The 16,453-nt window shown below is 40.9% G+C and overlaps 6 non-coding genes across 6 annotated transcripts; 3 read left to right on the top strand and 3 right to left on the bottom strand.

Moving 5' to 3' along the window:
- Positions 1 to 9,610: 9,610 nt before the first annotated feature.
- Positions 9,611 to 9,692, bottom strand: TRNAS-UGA. The gene has a single exon. It is a non-coding gene; the product is annotated as a tRNA-Ser (tRNA).
- Positions 9,693 to 10,347: 655 nt separating this feature from the next.
- Positions 10,348 to 10,419, top strand: TRNAQ-UUG. The gene has a single exon. It is a non-coding gene; the product is annotated as a tRNA-Gln (tRNA).
- Positions 10,420 to 12,015: 1,596 nt separating this feature from the next.
- On the bottom strand, positions 12,016 to 12,097 carry TRNAS-UGA. Its single transcript has one exon. It is a non-coding gene; the product is annotated as a tRNA-Ser (tRNA).
- Positions 12,098 to 12,757: 660 nt separating this feature from the next.
- Positions 12,758 to 12,829, top strand: TRNAQ-UUG. Its single transcript has one exon. It is a non-coding gene; the product is annotated as a tRNA-Gln (tRNA).
- Positions 12,830 to 14,425: 1,596 nt separating this feature from the next.
- Positions 14,426 to 14,507, bottom strand: TRNAS-UGA. Its single transcript has one exon. It is a non-coding gene; the product is annotated as a tRNA-Ser (tRNA).
- Positions 14,508 to 15,162: 655 nt separating this feature from the next.
- TRNAQ-UUG lies at positions 15,163 to 15,234 on the top strand. The gene has a single exon. It is a non-coding gene; the product is annotated as a tRNA-Gln (tRNA).
- The last annotated feature ends 1,219 nt before the right edge of the window (positions 15,235 to 16,453 follow it).

Below are 16,453 nucleotides of genomic sequence, written 5' to 3'. Positions count from 1 at the left end.
GCATTAACTACCAGTGTGCACAACAGTCAACTATACATATGGCATATTACCTGCATGTTCACTGTCTTGCTGCTGTGTGGCTCCAGCCTCCATCATAATGCATGTCTGCTGCTGTTGTTGTTGCTGGCGGACTGGAGCCACTACACTCATGAGTAGTCCCTCCGGTCTGGTGAGTGGGGGATGTGTAGCCACCCCACCACCTGTGGCGACCTGTTGCCTGTGGATATCCAACGCACGCTGATGGACATGTCTGATTAAATCACTGCAGTGATGTCGTACCTGCTCATATGTCCTATTATGCGTGCCTATGTCATTTACCCGACGGACAAGGTCTTGCCACAGTGCAGCCCTCTCCTGCTGATTCTGGCTGGTGCGGGAAAAGAGTATTGCATAATCCTGCACCAGGCTCTGGTGTATCTCCTCATCCTCAGCTGTGGAGTAGGTGGGATTCCGCGGGTGGGCCATGTACCTGAGAAAGAAAATAACCTGGTATCAGCAATATATGTCAGCAGAATTTGGCACACATACTACACATGCTACTCGACTGTTATGATACAACATATCTCACATATGTAGCATCTGTCTGTCTATTGGTGGATACACATGTAGATGGCCAGGTATCAGTGCTCAGCCAGAAACTGTGCAACAGTACCTGCACACTCCATATGACATACTACCAAACCCCAGCAGTCAGAACACTGATTCATGTCAAGAGCACCTCCTCACTCTGGGGGTTTGTATCTAGGTACTGTATGGCCTACATCATCAACTACTGTGAGCTGACCACACACTGATTGCCCTGGATATACATATCCCACCTCCACCACCAGCACAAGCGACTATAGTGCATAACATTACAGATACAAACTTTACACTTTGTAACAGTGACATGGTATCCTTTCAGCCCACTGGGCCAGTGGCAGATACAACCCACAATGCTGACCCCCTATACAATTGCTTTCTACAGACATCTCCAAGAATGCATGGATCATGCAATCCCATATATGACCGAGACACTCTCCACAAAGGGACAGCATCCTGTCTGGTGGACCCCAGCCATAGACAGATTGTATTACAGAAGTTGGAAGCTACTGCAAGACAGAGCACAATTCCATAAAGGGAGGGCATGTCTGAGCAGCACTAGTAAGGATCTATTTTCCATCATACAAAATCCATGGGCAACTTTGAGAGGGAAATCAAGAGGGACACTACAGATAACCAGAAGGCCTTCTTCAGTTATGTTAGCAACCTGGTCAGGGATCCATCCTCTATGCCCATAGTTAGTACACAACAACAAATATTTCACTGACACCACGGATATCAACAACATTGTGGCAGACAGGTTCAGTGCAGGTGTCACCCTGCCCTCTCCCCCAAAATAAGACATAGTTATCCCAGCTGACTGTAACCTCCCTGTCATCAGAGATGTCCAGGTGAGAGCCACCCTCAGGACAGCAGAATACACAACATTAATGGGACCTGATGGTATCCCCAGCTGCATGCTACATAAACTCTGACAGAAGCTAAACACACATATAGAAGTGCTATGTAACACTAGCCTGACTACAGGATATGTACCTGTATACTGGCGCACAGCAGCAGTGGTTCCACTCCACGAAGGAGGCAAGTCAACATACCAATACAATACAACACAATACATTACATTACAATACAATACTACACAATATGCTATTGCCCCTGGGACTACAGCAGTGTACTGTTCTGCTACCCTGACCATTTTGACACATGTGGTGTGATGGTACCTGCTGCTGTCACACAGTTACACAGGGTGACTCATATGGCATATTACCTACCTGACTAACATTCAGTAGGGGTATGTGTGACATGTACTCACGGGGAGTCTTGCTTCTTAACACTGTGTGGTTTATTGCAGGGTATGTCTTATCTGTGGGTAGGAACTCCTACCTCCACATGTGCACTCTATTGCAGTGGCACAGACGACACACAGCAGACATTTAGGTTGTGGATGGTGTGAGGTGTTACTATGGTTGTTGGACATCTGTCATGGGTGTGACTTACTTATGTAAATCCGGGATTGGTAACCTCTATGTGGGTAGCATATGTGTACTCTGTGGTGTTGTCAGTCACTGTGCATTGGTAATGTGTTTGAGTGCATTGTGACAGTGTTGTACATGTCACTGTATCCTTCTCCATATCTGTAGCTGTCATGTGAGGTCCATACCATGGCATCCATTATGTGGTGTAGAGGGGTACACCGACCTACATGTCCATAGCTGACACACCATGTCCGCTGACACATACCATGTGCAGGTATTCCAGGGATAGTGTACCACTGTGAATATCATTGGGGCCACTATTGTACACATTTATGACCCTGTTCACCCCTGACACATGCAGTGGTGGGCAGCCAATCACATATCTGGTGGTTACTGGTGTAGGTGATCTGGAATGTGGTATGGTACTCCAGTTTTGACACTGGTGTTCACTCCATGCCTTTGTCACCAGGCACCTGTTGCAATACATCTGTACACATGTGCCTCACTCAAAATTTATATACATCTCTCTCTCTCTCTCTATATATATATATATATATATATATATATATATATATATATATATATATATATATATATATATATATATATATATATATATATGTATATAGATATATCTATATGTATATTTTTATATATATATATATATATATATATATATATATATATATATATATATATGTCCGATACATATACACATATATATATATATATATTGATGTACATATATTGCTATAGATGTGGAGGGGGGGGCAGAGGGGGTGTGAGTGACAGAGGGGGTGGGACAGGCTGTGTTGCAGGTCATCATATACAGTCATACCTGTAGATAGTCAGATCAGTCTGTCTATGTATATGTATCTACATATATCTATATCTGTATGTGTGAATTACATAGATATGTTTGTACAATATTCTATCTACATCTGTCTATGTATTCCTACATCTCTCTCTCTATGTATGTATACATATATGCATATCATATATATATATATATATATATATATATATATATATATATATATATATATATATATATATATATATATATATATATATATATATATACACATACATATGTTGACATACATACGTATCCATATATTCATATGTTGGACAGGTATATCAACATATTTGTCTACCATACTGTATACACACACTAACATACTGCTAAACATACATAACTGTGAAACCTACTTTGTACATGGCACTACAACCTACAATCAACCAACATTGATATGTGCACATAGATGCTCTCACATACAAATGTATGTACAGCCTTCACTGATAGTTGCTGTATGTCCCTTGCCCTTTACACATCCTCATATACATATGGATACAGACCAATGACACATATGAAGGGTTCACAGTATGTAGACCTTTATAGTATTACTTTACATTACCTGTGTTTGTCACAGCTGCTTGTGTTGCTGTCTGGTTCTCTGTCCTGCTGCTCCACTTCCCAGTTGTCAGCTTTCAGGTAGCTTTTGCTGAACAATTTGTTTGTGTCTGCTTAATTGCAGTTTTCTCTGTCTCTGTCTCTCTGTCTCTCTGTCTCTATCTCTCTCTCTCTCTCTCTCTGTCTGTCTCTCACGTCCTTCTCAGGGTGCAATAAAAGTATTGCATGTGTGGACTGGGAGTACAACATACTTTTGTAGGTATCTGCATATGCCCATGTGATGGCCTCTGCACCAATTGTTAGCCAGCATTTGCTAATTGCATGCAGCCAGTTGTGTACTGATTGCAGTTCTCACTGTGATTTCAGAACAGTGCTATAAAAAGGTATGTGAGATAGGCGTAGCCCTTTCAGATTTTAAGGGCAGGGATCATGCTGTTAGGCTGTGGACAATGTTCTGTGAGTGTAAAGGTTGGTATCTCTCTGATATTTCCAGGTGTGTTGTAGATTAACATTCCTCCATTCATTTCTCCAGTTTCCTGTACTAACTGTGTATGTACACTGACACCTACAACTACTACTACTGTTAATGTGTGTGTGTGCTTTCCTTTCACTTTTGCTTGCACTTTGTTGCTAAGGCTTCAATAGTTGCCCTTTACAGTCACTACTTGTATGCCTGCTAGGTGTCTTGACTGTAGTGTGCTGCTGTAGCTTTCCTATTTTCCATGTACATTCACACCTTGGAATGCTTGCTATATCTGCTAGGGTGTTACAGCATGCAGTGTGGTCTGGCCATGGTGTGGGCCTTGACATCTATTAGGGTATTTGAGTATGCTGCTGAGCAGGCCCCAGAGACTTTCAGGTTCATCTGTTATGTGCCTCATGGAATGGTACATATCAGTGGGGTACACCCATTAAAATGACTGGTATGCTACAGTTGTAACTGTGGGTTAGCATGAGCATATGTATTACTGCACTTTTTCTGCCATGCAAGTGATGAATACTTTCAGGACTCCATAGTTACCATTGCATGTGTTACACCTTTCTGCCTACTGTTTGTACATTTCACATGGGGTCTGTGGGGCATCCCTGTAAGTCATTCACTGTTGCTATGTCTAGGCTCTTAACTATTTAAATATGGTGGTGTCAGACCTGTCATGTGTACAGATATTTGCAGGTAGTCCACATTTCTGCCTCATATTTTGGTCAATATCTCATGCACTCTGGGCTCAAGTCAGAATATGGTGACAAACATTCAAGTTTCAGACAGCATACCCTTCCAAACATCCCACAAAGTTCAGACCCTGTTACTCTCTGAACTGTCTGCGTTTGCTCCAACATTATTTGTAATGTGTCCCTGGTTTTGGGCCTTTGCACCACATATTTTATTACTTGGTCCAGATGTGTTCCTGTAAGAGGTTGTGGGGTATGGGCAGTGCTTATCCTGCTGTGAGTATGTGTGTGGCTTGCAAGGTGCTATAGTGACATTATTACCTACTAGCTTCCAACTAGCATGGCTGTTTCTGTTCACACACTACTATTATGGAAATCCACTAGTTTTGATAGTAATTCTAAATGGCATGCTTTGTGTACTACACATCTATATACCCTTTACATTCATTTCTACTATTACATGATATATTTATTTTAGCACAATGTTCTTGTGTAAGAGTCAGGGCTTAGTGGTAAGTCATGCAGACTACTGTTTCCAAGGTTCTGGGTTCGAAACTCAGATTGGGATTTTATTTTGCTTTTGAACTGAGTACAGGACCTGTCAATCAAAGTGACTAAGGCACTTTTAAGCAGTTGTAACCAGGTTAGCGCTGGTTTGCGCAGAGCTCACGCATGCGCACTGGTGTTTAGCTCCGCGTACACAAGCGCACACCCGCTTACAACCGCTTAATGGTGCTTACTCTGGCGCACCCCCCCGCTATTTTCTTTGAAAGAAAAGAAAATGGGGAGACAGGAAAGTGGTGAAAAAGGGGTCACAAAGAGGGTAAGACAGTAGGGAAACAAGCTTGGGATGTGCAGGAGGGATGTAGGTAAGGCCCATAGCTGCCCATTTCTTCATCAGCAACAGCTGTGCATATGTATGTAATTTGGTGTGACATTTGAAACCTTCCACCCCTGAGAGAGGTGTCAGGACAACAATAATACTTGTTGTACAGCCAATTGTAATTGATAGGTTCCATGTCCAGTAGACATGTGTGCGGAATGGGCAGCTATGTATGGGGCGTAATTTTTTTGTGGGTACAGAGTGCCCTTTTTTTTTTTTTTTTTTTCAGGTGAGAGTGGTATGTCAGGTGAAGGAAGTCGGTACAGCTGGGGAGGTAGGTTGGGTAGGTAAACAGACAAGACAAACAAGACGCATACAGGGGCGGTGTATAACATGTGTGGGGGGGTTACGCAATTGACGGGGATGGAGGTTTGGATATCCAGAGCCCATGAGCCCACAGATGGCAACAGTGGAACTGATATCCCCACCCATAGGCAGTTGCCACTGTTCCTTCACTGCCCAGGACGGGGCTGTGCTGGGGGCTGTGTAGGCGGGGCAACATGCATGCCCGTTAGTTGCGCCACCTGTGCCTCAAGCTGGCATAGGGGCTCGAGAACAGAGTCCCGAATCTCCCTACGCACCACAGTCCGGATGCTATGGAGGGTGAGTGGTGGTTCTCCTTCGGCCACACTTGCAGAGGGGGGGCAAGCCCCATCCCCTGCAGCGCTTCCACCCGCAGGTGGCACAGGGCCACCAGTGGAGGGTCCGGACTCGGCACTAGTGCCAGGTGCACTCGCCAGTTGAGGTGGGAGAGGTGGGTCCGCTGGAACCCGCCTTCCCTGTCATACTATGTTTTGCATTATGTCATGACAGTTTGGGTTAGTGACATATATTACCATTCACAATTAGTTGTAACAGCATGCATTAGTATTCCCATTAACCAAACACCCAGATATTCACACCATTGAACAGCGTGCATAACACATGCATAATTTGAACAGAAATACACAGTCCAACAACATGCAGGGTTAATTGATGGCAACAGGCCATCAGGTGTGGCTGTATGAGCAGGGCAGATGCATCAACAGACATGCAAATATATATGACCCAAAAGGACAAACGTCCAGGAGTGTTAATTGTGATTGCACATACCATTTTCACGTGGAATGGGTTATATGTGGTTATAGGGTGGGGTGAAGAAAGTAATATTAACACCTTCGAATAACAATACATATGCTGTACATTTCTAATAGCTACAGTTCTATACACACTACTGTTCTAACTACAGTTTCCTATATGATAACTATTTCAACTTAGTAATAGGACTGTTACTGCAACATCAATATACATTTTATGGTTCTTCATACCATACACATTCATATCTAGCTTTGTTCAGCTACATCATCCTGCTACATTTGCTTTATATAGCTGTAGACAAGTGTGGATGTTTGGTATGTCAGACAAACATCCTATCTGCATATTGCAGACTGAGAGCAACATATCCAGATTTTGGGATACACATTCCAGATGCAGCAACACTTTGAACAGATTTTGCTGTTTTGTTTTGAATCTCACATGCATTTCATTCTGTCTTGACTGCAGTATACTTTATTCAGGGGTCATTACTACTGTATTGCTGGATTCATGACACTTTCTCACACTCTCTCACTTGCTTTCATTTTACTATTCAGGATGGTACTTCTAGACTTTATTGACATGTTTTACCAGTAGTTATTACAATCCTTTCCAGCAGTCTCACTTCTGTCATGTTTCAGTATTTCCACAGGGATATATTTCACACATGTGATTTCATCATCTTCTGCAGCTATACTTTTCAGCCTGCTGCAGGTTGTGTACTATTTTCTTACAGGCAGGGCATTTTTATTTCAGAATATATGTTGGACAGTTTCATGTTTAGGTTAAACTTACAGGCTGAAACACACTTTTGTAATCAAGCAATACTTGCATACACTTTCACACTGTTACTTGCAGATTCTATTCCTTACTGACTACACTGCACTCCTTTGCTGACTGTCATACTTTTATATTTTTTTACAGTTACTGGTAGTGGATTACTGACCTGCCTGGTGGTGCAACCGCACCAGCCTATCGCCATAGGCTCTGCGGTTTGCAGAACGGACACCTGCAGCTGTAATATAAATGAAGTAATATTGGAATACACATCTCCATAATATCAGCTAGTTTAATTTCTTACCTACATAATTAAATGTTACTTACTCAGTAGTGGGGCGTTGGGTGTTTGCCGGGCCTCCTGGATCCAAAGGTTCAGTTGGTCCTGTTGGCATCTCTTCAGGTCCGCATGGTGGTGACGGACCTGTTCACCAGTTCTTGGAATCCCTGTGGCACTGGTGAGATCATGAGCCAACCGGTCCCACGCCTCAGCCCTGTATGCTCCCCAGAAGACCTGGCCCTGCATGAGTTGGGCCTCAGGATTATGGACTAGGAGCCAGACCATGTACCTCGAGTCCTCAACACCCCACCTCTGTGCTCGAAAGCAACTACCCTCTCCTACTCCTGTCATTCTGCCTGCAGGTCAGTTCTACAATTGTTTATGCTGTGTATTCCCACCTATGGGGCTTATATAGTTCGTTTTTCCCGCACATATCTGTGATTGGCCATTTTGGAATTGTATCAACTTCAGTAAACCTGCATTGCCATGCTCTAGTTTGTATTCATTCCTATATATTAGCTATTATTGCATTTACAGGTACTGCTGTCATGGCTTAGTGTTTCTGTACCTTGACTATGGTGTGTAGTATTCTGGGTTCGAACCTGGCCACTGCTTTTTATTTTTCATGACTGTCTAGACATGCTGAGGGGTGTGTCTGTGTAAAGGCAGTTTTGATACGGCTTGCTCAACGTTGCCCGTCGGTTAGCTTGTTTGCACGGTGCGCAGCTCCGCGCAAACAGGGTACACTGGTTTAAGCCTCATTTGGCTATCAGCACGCATATTATGCTCAGCTCAGTTAGGGGCACATAGATTTAGCATGTTAGACCACTGCTCAGCTACGGGCACTCATTTTGCGCCAGTTAAACCACTGCTCATCTATGGGCACATGCACTCACTCTGTTAAACTGTACCTCAGCTATGAGCACATCTGGCATTTTTTCTTCTTTTGTTACCTCACATGTCTTCAATATAAATGGGCTATTTCATTACATTTTACATAAATTGGGGTTTTATGTGTACATATTTGTCAGGGACTTGTTTCCTGCTTATTTTGAAAGAAAAAAAATTGGTGTTGTGGGGGCTCGAACCATGAATGCCTGCGCTTCAGCCAACATCTCTACCACTACACTATTGCTTCCTGGAAGATTTTGCACATTTAGTTCTTATATGCTTTCCCACTGACTGCTAACTGTAGCTGCACTACGGGCACGCCCGCACAAATGAGCGCACTCAAGGTTAAACATCTTTACAATTTAAAAAAATATATAACATGTTAATTTATATATATTTTATGTTCATAGTCTGTGGGGGCATGTGTTGTGTTGTGTTTATTCACATTTCCATGGACTCTGTTGTGGGTGTTTACTTTGGGCACTTTTACACTTCTGGGAGCGTGTCCGCTTGCAGGGCTCAGCCTACGGACACGCCCCCTACTGTCTTACATGGATCGTGTTAGACTTAGGTGTGATTCAGCATGCTCTCATGAATATGCAAAGCATGTTGACATCACTCCGTTTAACTGCAGCCTCCGTGTAAGAGTTATAACTCTTACATGGAGGCTTCGTGAATCCTGGGGAATGTTTTATATCAGAAGAATTTAGGGGCTTTACACAGAGAATGCACTCAACATTGAATAATGTTACATGTTACAATCAAATGCTCTACATAGTTGGTGTACATCATACAGGATAAACAAGGTAGTAATCGTATAATAAAATCATTTTCTTCACAACATTGATTATTATATCTCAGGTCCACGTCCAAGCTGTGTCATAAGACCTTTGACAGAAGAGGAGAAAACTAAGTGAGTAAAGTAGTTTTATTAAACCGAAGCAAATGCTACCAGGATTTTAAATGGATGACCCAAGAACCAAATTAAAAGTAGAAATGATGGATTCTAAGAAAACACTTGATCGGATAAGTTGCAACACTACAAGGTGTCTGATGTAAAGACATATGTCTCAGAGAGAGAAGAGATGGTAAAACAACACCAACGTAATCGACAGGATTCGAACCTGTGCGGGGAAACCCCAATGGATTTCAAGTCCATCGCCTTAACCACTCGGCCACGATTACAACACCCATTGCTGCCCTGCAGAGAAAGCGTTTTTGTAGCAGAAGCATTTAGTAGCTTTGCATGGAGAATAGCCTCAACATTGAATAATGTTACATGTTTCAGTCATGCGCCGTACATGGGAGGTGTACATTATGATGATTAACACAAGAAGCTTTTCTTACTATTTCCTCACATGGAAATGGATCTGGCACTCATGGAAAACCATATTAATGAGCTGATAAAAGGAAATATAAACATATATAAACGCCATACATAAGATGATCAACCTATGAATGTCCTGGACTTTTGATACCTCGACAATGAGATATGCAGGAAAATCTGTCTGAGGAGCTTTCTTGCCTTTCTTTGCAATATGTCAGCAATTCCATCAGGTCAACTTGCTTCTCTACAAGACTGAAGCACTGAAGAGACTTACAACAGACTTATAGCATCATCTGTTTCTTCTCTGATCTTCCTGTGCCTGTGTAAGAGTGTGCATGCTTGAACAGAAGTCTCTGCATATGCTATTATCATTATTCTGCTGTCAGAAGTAATACATAAATAAATATTGTATGAACCGGCAGGAGTAGTACACTTCCCTTTCTTATGGGCCAAGAAAGGGACTCTTTTTTTTTTTTTTTTTTTTGGTGCCTCCTTAAAAGTCAGAACTGAGCTGCTTCCATGGTGTAATGGTTAGCACTCTGGACTTTGAATCCAGTGATCTGAGTTCAAATCTCAGTGGAAGCTCTTGATCTTTCAGTTTTGTCATTACACGCAGCTCTGGAAACAGTTTTTTTTCCAATCACTCCTGCCAAGCGCACAGTGAAGAATGGATAACAGCAAATGAAAAATTCTGAATCCTCCTGTAAACATTAACAAGTATTTAGGACAAGCTCACTAAAGGATGAAGAAAGATTTATGAGATATCATGCTGAATATGGAAAACTGAGAAAGGAATCAGAATTGCAACGGTCTTCATTTGATGCTGTAATGATCACCATGTTGGCTTTCTTCTAAATAAAGACTTAATGGGTACTGAGGAGTATGTATATCTTATCTCAATGTCCCTAAGTACTCTGACTAACATTTGTGTTCCTCTCTTGAATTCTAGACAGTCAAAAGTGCATTTTGACTCTGACATCTCTGAAAGAGTTGGAAACTCAGCCAGGCAAGAGCTATGAAATATTGCCTCCTGCTCCCTTCTGCATTTGGGTGGAAAATAATGCCACTGATTAATCACTCACTGCTTCAATACATTTTCTTCCCTGAGTACTTGTATTTTTTTAAATGATTGCTGCATAGTATAAGACAAAATTCAGTTTTCAGAGATGCACTATTATAACAGCCACAAAATAACAACACATGAAAGCTACTGCAAAACTGCAACATATGGCAGAAATACCTCAATATATGGAAACTGTTTAATGCTTACCTGTCATATATGCAAATTAATTTGGCAAACTAAAGCAAAACACAAAACCATTTTAGGGTACAGCAAGTAAAATCTATAGGAGCAATGTGACTCTGCGGGTTCCGTTGAGAGGAAGATGGCATGGGCTAAGGATATTTAGGAGATAGCACTAGGTCAGAAATAACAACTGCTAGCCACAGTGATAACTTACCTTGCTGAAGAGGTGAAGGACAGTTGCAGGATTAATACTGCTTGTGTTGGATAAGATTGCTTGTACTGGATTGACACAGAGTTGTGTGGCAGATGCTTGCGGGAAGTTCCTCCTTGCAAGAGAATGGATGGGAAGGTCACATAGGTATGATTTTACAGATAACTAGAAAAGATTTTAGGTGTGAGACTGTTTAGCTTATAAGGGTGGTATAGAAGGAGAAAGTCTGAGGACAATGGCAAGTCAGAGTATGAAGAGATCAGAAGTAAAGGGCACATCTGTAAAATTCTCAAGAAAACATTCCAGTTTCCACAGTTTGTTATTCGTTTAGTCATGCACAACTTTTTCAAAGCTGTTATTTACATTTGCCTTAAGATTACAGTGCACTTCTCCCAAATTGTGCAATGGATTATACAGGATAAACAAGGTAGTAATCGTATAATAAAATCATTTTCTTCACAACATTGATTATTATATCTCAGGTCCACGTCCAAGCTGTGTCATAAGACCTTTGACAGAAGAGGAGAAAACTAAGTGAGTAAAGTAGTTTTATTAAACCGAAGCAAATGCTACCAGGATTTTAAATGGATGACCCAAGAACCAAATTAAAAGTAGAAATGATGGATTCTAAGAAAACACTTGATCGGATAAGTTGCAACACTACAAGGTGTCTGATGTAAAGACATATGTCTCAGAGAGAGAAGAGATGGTAAAACAACACCAACGTAATCGACAGGATTCGAACCTGTGCGGGGAAACCCCAATGGATTTCAAGTCCATCGCCTTAACCACTCGGCCACGATTACAACACCCATTGCTGCCCTGCAGAGAAAGCGTTTTTGTAGCAGAAGCATTTAGTAGCTTTGCATGGAGAATAGCCTCAACATTGAATAATGTTACATGTTTCAGTCATGCGCCGTACATGGGAGGTGTACATTATGATGATTAACACAAGAAGCTTTTCTTACTATTTCCTCACATGGAAATGGATCTGGCACTCATGGAAAACCATATTAATGAGCTGATAAAAGGAAATATAAACATATATAAACGCCATACATAAGATGATCAACCTATGAATGTCCTGGACTTTTGATACCTCGACAATGAGATATGCAGGAAAATCTGTCTGAGGAGCTTTCTTGCCTTTCTTTGCAATATGTCAGCAATTCCATCAGGTCAACTTGCTTCTCTACAAGACTGAAGCACTGAAGAGACTTACAACAGACTTATAGCATCATCTGTTTCTTCTCTGATCTTCCTGTGCCTGTGTAAGAGTGTGCATGCTTGAACAGAAGTCTCTGCATATGCTATTATCATTATTCTGCTGTCAGAAGTAATACATAAATAAATATTGTATGAACCGGCAGGAGTAGTACACTTCCTTTTCTTATGGGACAAGAAAGGGACTCTTTTTTTTTTTTTTTTTTTTTTTTTGGTGCTTCCTTAAAAGTCAGCACTGAGCTGCTTCCATGGTGTAATGGTTAGCACTCTGGACTTTGAATCCAGTGATCTGAGTTCAAATCTCCGTGGAAGCTCTTCATCTTTCAGTTTTGTCATTACACGCAGTTGTGGAAACAGTTTTTTTTCCAATCCCTCCTGCCAAGCGTACATTGAAGAATGGATAACAGCAAATGAAAAATTCTGAATCCTCCTGTAAACATTAACAAGTATTTAGGACAAGCTCACTAAAGGATGAAGAAAGATTTATGAGATATCATGCTGAATATGGAAAACTGAGAAAGGAATCAGAATTGCAACGGTCTTCATTTGATGCTGTAATGATCACCATGTTGGCTTTCTTCTAAATAAAGACTTAATGGGTACTGAGGAGTATGTATATCTTATCTCAATGTCCCTAAGTACTCTGACTAACATTTGTGTTCCTCTCTTGAATTCTAGACAGTCAAAAGTGCATTTTGACTCTGACATCTCTGAAAGAGTTGGAAACTCAGCCAGGCAAGAGCTATGAAATATTGCCTCCTGCTCCCTTCTGCATTTGGGTGGAAAATAATGCCACTGATTAATCACTCACTGCTTCAATACATTTTCTTCCCTGAGTACTTGTATTTTTTTAAATGATTGCTGCATAGTATAAGACAAAATTCAGTTTTCAGAGATGCACTATTATAACAGCCACAAAATAACAACACATGAAAGCTACTGCAAAACTGCAACATATGGCAGAAATACCTCAATATATGGAAACTGTTTAATGCTTACCTGTCATATATGCAAATTAATTTGGCAAACTAAAGCAAAACACAAAACCATTTTAGGGTACAGCAAGTAAAATCTATAGGAGCAATGTGACTCTGCGGGTTCCGTTGAGAGGAAGATGGCATGGGCTAAGGATATTTAGGAGATAGCACTAGGTCAGAAATAACAACTGCTAGCCACAGTGATAACTTACCTTGCTGAAGAGGTGAAGGACAGTTGCAGGATTAATACTGCTTGTGTTGGATAAGATTGCTTGTACTGGATTGACACAGAGTTGTGTGGCAGATGCTTGCGGGAAGTTCCTCCTTGCAAGAGAATGGATGGGAAGGTCACATAGGTATGATTTTACAGATAACTAGAAAAGATTTTAGGTGTGAGACTGTTTAGCTTATAAGGGTGGTATAGAAGGAGAAAGTCTGAGGACAATGGCAAGTCAGAGTATGAAGAGATCAGAAGTAAAGGGCACATCTGTAAAATTCTCAAGAAAACATTCCAGTTTCCACAGTTTGTTATTCGTTTAGTCATGCACAACTTTTTCAAAGCTGTTATTTACATTTGCCTTAAGATTACAGTGCACTTCTCCCAAATTGTGCAATGGATTATACAGGATAAACAAGGTAGTAATCGTATAATAAAATCATTTTCTTCACAACATTGATTATTATATCTCAGGTCCACGTCCAAGCTGTGTCATAAGACCTTTGACAGAAGAGGAGAAAACTAAGTGAGTAAAGTAGTTTTATTAAACCGAAGCAAATGCTACCAGGATTTTAAATGGATGACCCAAGAACCAAATTCAAAGTTGAAATGATGGATTCTAAGAAAACACTTGATCGGGTAAGTTGCAACACTACAAGGTGTCTGATGTAAAGACATATATCTCAGAGAGAGAAGAGATGGTAAAACAACACCAACGTAATCGACAGGATTCGAACCTGTGCGGGGAAACCCCAATGGATTTCAAGTCCATCGCCTTAACCACTCGGCCACGATTACAACACCCATGGGCACCGTGCAGAGAAAGCATTTTTGTAGCAGAAGCATATAGTAGCTTTGCATGGAGAATAGCCTCAACATTGAATAATGTTACATGTTTCAGTCATGCGCAGTACATGGGAGGTCTACATTATGATGATTAACACAAGAAGCTTTTCTTACTATTTCCTCACATGGAAATGGATCTGGCACTCATGGAAAACCATATTAATGAGCTTATATAAGGAAATATAAACATGTATAAACGCCATACATAAGATGATCAACCTATGAATGTCCTGGACTTTTGATACCTCGACAATGAGATATGCAGGAAAATCTGTCTGAGGAGCTTTCTTGCCTTTCTTTGCAGTATGTCAGCAATTCCATCAGGTCAACTTGCTTCTCTACAAGACTGAAGCACTGATGAGACTTACAACAGACTTATAGCATCATCTGTTTCTTCTCTGATCTTCCTGTGCCTGTGTAAGAGTGTGCATGCTTGAACAGAAGTCTCTGCATATGCTATTATCATTATTCTGCTGTCAGAAGTAATACATAAATAAATATTGTATGAACCGGCAGGAGTAGTACACTTCCCTTTCTTATGGTCCAAGAGAGGGACTCTTTTTTTTTTTTTTTTTTTTGGTGCTTCCTTAAAAGTCAGCACTGAGCTGCTTCCATGGTGTAATGGTTAGCACTCTGGACTTTGAATCCAGTGATCTGAGTTCAAATCTCCGTGGAAGCTCTTCATCTTTCAGTTTTGTCATTACACGCAGTTGTGGAAACAGTTTTTTTTCCAATCCCTCCTGCCAAGCGTACATTGAAGAATGGATAACAGCAAATGAAAAATTCTGAATCCTCCTGTAAACATTAACAAGTATTTAGGACAAGCTCACTAAAGGATGAAGAAAGATTTATGAGATATCATGCTGAATATGGAAAACTGAGAAAGGAATCAGAATTGCAACGGTCTTCATTTGATGCTGTAATGATCACCAAGTTGGCTTTCTTCTAAATAAAGACTTAATGGGTACCGAGGATTATGTATATCTTATCTCAATGTCCCTAAGTACTCTGACTAACATTTGTGTTCCTCTCTTGAATTCTAGACAGTCAAAAGTGCATTTTGACTCTGACATCTCTGAAAGAGTTGGAAACTCAGCCAGGCAAGAGCTATGAAATATTGCCTCCTGCTCCCTTCTGCATTTGGGTGGAAAATAATGCCACTGATTAATCACTCACTGCTTCAATACATTTTCTTCCCTGAGTACTTGTATTTTTTTAAATGATTGCTGCATAGTATAAGACAAAATTCAGTTTTCAGAGATGCACTATTATAACAGCCACAAAATAACAACACATGAAAGCTACTGCAAAACTGCAACATATGGCAGAAATACCTCAATATATGGAAACTGTTTAATGCTTACCTGTCATATATGCAAATTAATTTGGCAAACTAAAGCAAAACACAAAACCATTTTAGGGTACAGCAAGTAAAATCTATAGGAGCAATGTGACTCTGCGGGTTCCGTTGAGAGGAAGATGGCATGGGCTAAGGATATTTAGGAGATAGCACTAGGTCAGAAATAACAACTGCTAGCCACAGTGATAACTTACCTTGCTGAAGAGGTGAAGGACAGTTGCAGGATTAATACTGCTTGTGTTGGATAAGATTGCTTGTACTGGATTGACACAGAGTTGTGTGGCAGATGCTTGCGGGAAGTTCCTCCTTGCAAGAGAATGGATGGGAAGGTCACATAGGTATGATTTTACAGATAACTAGAAAAGATTTTAGGTGTGAGACTGTTTAGCTTATAAGGGTGGTATAGAAGGAGAAAGTCTGAGGACAATGGCAAGTCAGAGTATGAAGAGATCAGAAGTAAAGGGCACATCTGTAAAATTCTCAAGAAAACATTCCAGTTTCCCCAGTTTGTTATTCGTTTAGTCATGCACAACCCTTT

Source organism: Protopterus annectens, chromosome 2.part2, assembly GCF_019279795.1.
Source record: "Protopterus annectens isolate FY-2018-M chromosome 2.part2, PAN1.0, whole genome shotgun sequence".
NCBI classification, from domain to species: domain Eukaryota; kingdom Metazoa; phylum Chordata; order Ceratodontiformes; family Protopteridae; genus Protopterus; species Protopterus annectens.
Note: the sequence above shows the minus strand (reverse complement) of the source record. Positions and strands in the feature narration are given on the sequence as shown.